We start from the raw sequence: 5,351 nt of genomic DNA on the forward strand, positions 1-5,351 counted from the left end.
CCTTCTGGATCACAGCTAGATCACCAGGGATGCCACTGATGTTTTATGCCGGACAGCTCTTTACTGGACATTTAACGGCCTCATCCCTGTTAAGTGCCAGGAGTGCTAACGCTACCCAGAAACCCAAACCCCTTACCTCATTTCCTGATGTGCCCCGATAGATTCTTCTAGTGCTTCAACAGAAACCCTTTCTATATCAAAGTTCAGTTGTTCCTTAGGTGTTGGATGGTTCAGGCAGTTTATAAACCCTTCCTGTCCCTTTCCCAGGCCCAGCCTGCTAGTGCCTCACTCAAATCTCCAAGTTCATAAGTTGAGAAGGAAACCTTTGGGAAGAGTGTTGGACTCCACCCCCAAACATGTGAACTTCTCTGCCAACAGCTTGATCTGCTTCCCCAGTTCATTTCTCTTTAATGATGGTGTCTGACCGACCTCTTCTTGCCTCTTGCACTGTCTCCAGGTTGGAACTGGCTCAAAGCAGTTAATGAGGCTACCCACAATACAGGATAGAAAGGACAGGGCATATTTATTGATTAACGATAATTGTCAGTTTTTAAAGTTTTTATTTTTGGCAATAAAGAGCACAACATAAAAAAAAAAAAAAAAGAATGAACCTTCAAGTACTATAATGAAATGTGCAAGACCTTGGATTAGAAAACCAAAAGGGAAGGACATGCTCAGCATTTCTCAAGGTGTAAATATTGAGGAATGAATTCAAGCCTTGACTTGCAAAATGAAGTAGTCTATGCACAAAATAATGAGTGATGAAGAAAACATCAAAAGCAGATTTAAGGAATACACAGTTGCTATACCATAAGGAAATGATCAATGTTTAAGCATTTTAAGAGGTATATCATATGATTAAGAACCGATGGAACTGAAGAAGAGGTCCAAGGAGCACTGAAGGAATTGTTAGAATACAAATTGAAATCTTTCAACAAACTGATGCAACACTGGATCCACTCACTCATCTCTGCCAAGAAATTTGGAATATAGCTACCTGGTCAACTAATTGGAAGAGATCCATATTTTTGCCAATTCCAAAGAGATGTGATCCAATGGAATGCTTAAGCCACCAGACAATATCATTAATATCACTTGCCAGTAAAATTTAGTTCAAGATAATTTAAAAAATGGCTACAGCAGTATGTTGACAGGGATCAAACTGGATTAAGATGAGGATGTGGAATGAGAGATAATCACTGTGGATGTCATACGGTTCTTGGCTGAAAGCAAAGAATACCAGAAAGATGTTTACCTGCACTTTATTGACTATACAAAGATTTTCGGTTATGTGGCTCTTGACTAGATTTGCACAAAATTACGGAGAATAAGTATTCTGGAACATTTAATTGTGCTTGTGAGGAACCTGTACCAACACCAAGAGGCAGTCATTCGAATTGAACAAAGAGACAGAGTTGTTTAAAATCAGGAAATGTTTGGGCTAGGTTCTAGTCTTTCACCTTACTTATATAATCTGTATGTCTAACAAGTATTCTGAGAAGCTGAATTATATGAAGAAGAGCGAGCATGGTTTCAGGATTGGAGGAATACTCATCAACAACTTGTGATAGTCAGATGTTGTTGTTGTTAAGTACAGTCAAGTTGATTCCCACTTATAGTGACTGTATAGGTTTTCTGAGGAGCTGCTGGTGAAGTTGAACCACCGAACTTGCAGTTCAAACTGACCTTGTGGTCTGTCTCTTATCCAACAGTGCCAGATGATGTTGTTGTTGTTGAGTACCGTGGAGACAGTTCCGACTCATCGTGACCCTGCACAGGGTTTCCGAGGCTGTAAATCTTTACAGGAGCAGAATGCCTCATCTTTCTCCCGCGGAACTGCTGTTAGTTTCGAACTGCGGACCTTGAGGTTAGCAGCCTGATTCGTAACCACTATGCTACCAGAGCTACTATTGAAAGTACTAAATATTTACTGATGAAAATTAGCAACCACAGCCTTCAATATTGGTTGTACCTCAGTATGACAAAAACAAAAATCTTCCTCAGCGGATCAATAAATAACCTGGTGATAAATGGAGAAAAGATGTAAGTTGTCAATGTCTTCATTGTACTTGGATCCACTATTAACACTCATGGAAGCAGCTGTCCAGAAATCAAATGACATATTACATTAGACAAATCTGATAATTATGTTTTAGTCCCAAAACTAAGCTGTAAATTTCTGAGGGAAGAAGCTTTGATGTATGTCACAATTGTAAACATAATGCCTATAGGTTTCATTCACCTGTTGGTTAAAGTAGGCTAAAATTATGATGGCTACGGAGTCCTGATGTGGTGGCTCTGTAGGATCAGCACTAGACTGCTAACCACAGTGGTTCAAATCCACCAGCTGCTCCTTGGAAACCCTATACAGGGTTATTATCAGTTAAAACTGTCACAAAGGCATTTAGTAACAACATTATCACCTGATATTAACCCTGGTGGTGCTTTTGGTAAAACATTGTTCTGCTAAGCATAAGGTTGGTGTTCAAACCCATGAGACACTCAACAGGAGATAGCTGGTGCTTCCAGCTCCCATAGAGATTTATAGTCTCAGAAACCCTTTATGAGGATTTCTGAGACTATAAATTAAAGCAATATGCAACTATGTGTTGGAATCAATTCACTGGCAGTCAGTTTGGATACCATTTGCCTGCCAAAGCAGGAATGAAGACCCATTCAAAACTTCTCACATTCAGTTCTGGGAGATTCCAGGTGAAGAGCACATATATTTTTTCAAGGATAATTAAACACATGTCTTTGGTTGTGATCTCATATAATCGTATTTGCATGAAAATAGCATTACCTGCCATTATCATATTTCTTGAAGTCTTTCATGATTCCTCAGCTTGTGAGGATGGAAGTAGCGGAAGGAGACCATTATTTATGATTAAATATACTTAAGATTAGTCAATGTATATAAATAATTTAGGCTTCCTGGCAAACAGTATGTGTATATTAACTATTTTAAACTTATTTTTTATAGTATTATTGTTTCCGTAAGTTTCAGCCATCTGTTCATATAGGCGCATAATCAGTTCCTTTATCTATTATATAGGAATTAGGTATGCTTGTGCTTAAATAATATGCAATTGAATCTGCTATGCTGATCTTCCCTATCAAGTCCCTGTTTCCAAAAGATCTTGTATTCGTCTGCCCTTATCTGGGATGCCTAGCTATAAGTCACTGCATTGTCTACACAGCAGAAAATAGTGGGGTTATTTTTTTATGAAGTATATTATCCATAAAAATTTTGGTTATTTATTGATGTCCTCTGTAAAATTTATATTACTGAACAAGGCATAAAAACCAGTGAAACTAAACCTGTTGCTGTCAAATCAATTTTGACTCATTAATGACATTATAGACAGAGTACAACTGCTATGTAGGTTTTTCAAGGTTATAATCTTTATGGAAGCAGACTGAAAATCTGTCCCTATGGTAGAATTGGAAAGTTTGAACCTCTGACATTTCTGTTGTGCTTCATTACTGTGTCACAAGAGTTCTTCAAGATAAGACAAACTATCCTCAAAATCATGAGAAATTTAAAAATAAACCATTAGATTCCCATAACAATCATTAATGGCAGACTTACAGGTTTAATAAATTATAAGCCCAATTCCATTTAGGGATAAACATCAACTGGAAGAAATGTTAATATTAATTTTTGCATTTTGAAATCATCCAACTTGACTACTTTCTGTTATTAAAATCATTAATTAATTTGCAATACATACAGCACTTCCATTTATACTAAATCCTTTAATAAGTGATTTGTAATCATCATCAGTTTTCACACTCTAAAAATATACTTCAAAAGCTGCTATAATAATTGGCATGTCTATTTTATTAATATGGCTCCTTCCCCAATAATTTCAACTATAATATTTAATAAGGAATAATTTTTCTTCCGGAAATTAGACAACACAAAGTTCTTGAGAATATTTTGATTAATGTTGAATTCTCCTCAATTCCCCACAAAGAGCTAAATACTTTAAAAAAAATTAGCAGCTACATAATCTAATACTATTTTCTTCCCAGCAAATTATTCTGTCATTCTTTAATTCTTAACTCAAGTAATATTTTCACTATGAACCTTCTTTTTTTCCCCTATCTCAGCAAATATAATTACTCTTTCTATTTTGTTTTCAAACATTCCAATAAACCTTATCCTTAGGTTGCAGTTTACAGCTGTCTCTCCAGATAGAAAGTGAACTTTTTTTGTATTTGAAATTTATCTTGTGCATTATTAATCACTGACATCTACCATAGTGCTGATTATGTATATTCCAAATACACTTTATTGAAGGAGTAAGTAGTTACAGAATATATCAGTAGACTATTAAAGTGGCGACATAATAAGATGAAGCTTATATAACTTCCAATTGTATTCAAAATTTCATTGTACAAAACTAGATAAACAGATGTGATGCCCAAAGGCTATTTAAAATGAGTGTATCAGTTTGAACACATGAGATCTTTTCTGTTTTCTCCTTTTAAAATAGTATCATAAGAATATTTCAAAATTAAATCAGTACTTTTCAAAAATACATCCTCATTTATGCTGGGCATCTCTCACAATGGAAAGCTATCTATAGAATATAATAAAAATTGACAAAAGTAATTTAATACATAATTTTTTCTTGATTATTTTTATTTCCATTTCTACTTTAACATCTAAAAAAAGTAACTATTAAAATATATCCCTTTAAAATTTCTCCCACTTTTCCAAAACTAACAATCTAATGAATCCAAGCAATGATACAGCTTTATGTAACTATATAATTATCATTTTCCTTTTTAAATCATAAGTTACATAAAAGAACATTTATTTTCAGCTAGTATATTCTTTTTCTTGGTTGTTTCATAATTCCTCAAATCATTATCCAGAATTAACCAAACGATAACTGGTATTTGTTTACCAAGAACTCTCCTTTTTTATGAAACTTTTAGTACATAATTGTCCTTTTACTTATTTACTATTTTTTACAATGATTAATATGTGTCTGTGCAATCTCCTTCCTGGTTTAAGCTTCTCACTAATTTCTCTTTTCCACATATTGTTCTTTTATCTTGGGAGTCCATGTTTCCTTCACATAGTGATACTTACATTTTTAGACACTATTTTTTGTCTTTTATGATTCCATCAACCAAAGATGTCTTTTATTCATATCATAAGATTAATTAATTAATTAAATCTGCTGCACAGGAACTTTTTAAAGTATTGAAGAGCAGAGATGTCAGCTTGAGGACTAAGGTACGCCTGACCCAGGCCATGGTGTTTTCAATAGCCTCATATGGATGCGAAAGCTGGACAGTGAATAAGGAAGATCGTAGAAGAATTGATGCCTTTG

At 34.7% G+C, this 5,351-nt stretch overlaps 2 protein-coding genes across 4 annotated transcripts in view; both read left to right on the forward strand.

Moving 5' to 3' along the window:
* The window catches only part of FSTL5 (follistatin-like 5), a 1,065,399-nt gene that overhangs the window by 92,750 nt on the left and 967,298 nt on the right, over nt 1–5,351 (forward strand). The window lies entirely within an intron of this gene.
* LOC102835264 (DNA-directed RNA polymerase II subunit RPB3-like) overlaps nt 1–5,351 on the forward strand; it is a 13,111-nt gene that overhangs the window by 1,009 nt on the left and 6,751 nt on the right. The window lies entirely within an intron of this gene.

Source organism: Chrysochloris asiatica, unplaced genomic scaffold, assembly GCF_000296735.1.
Source record: "Chrysochloris asiatica unplaced genomic scaffold, ChrAsi1.0 scaffold00202, whole genome shotgun sequence".
Taxonomy (NCBI): domain Eukaryota; kingdom Metazoa; phylum Chordata; class Mammalia; order Afrosoricida; family Chrysochloridae; genus Chrysochloris; species Chrysochloris asiatica.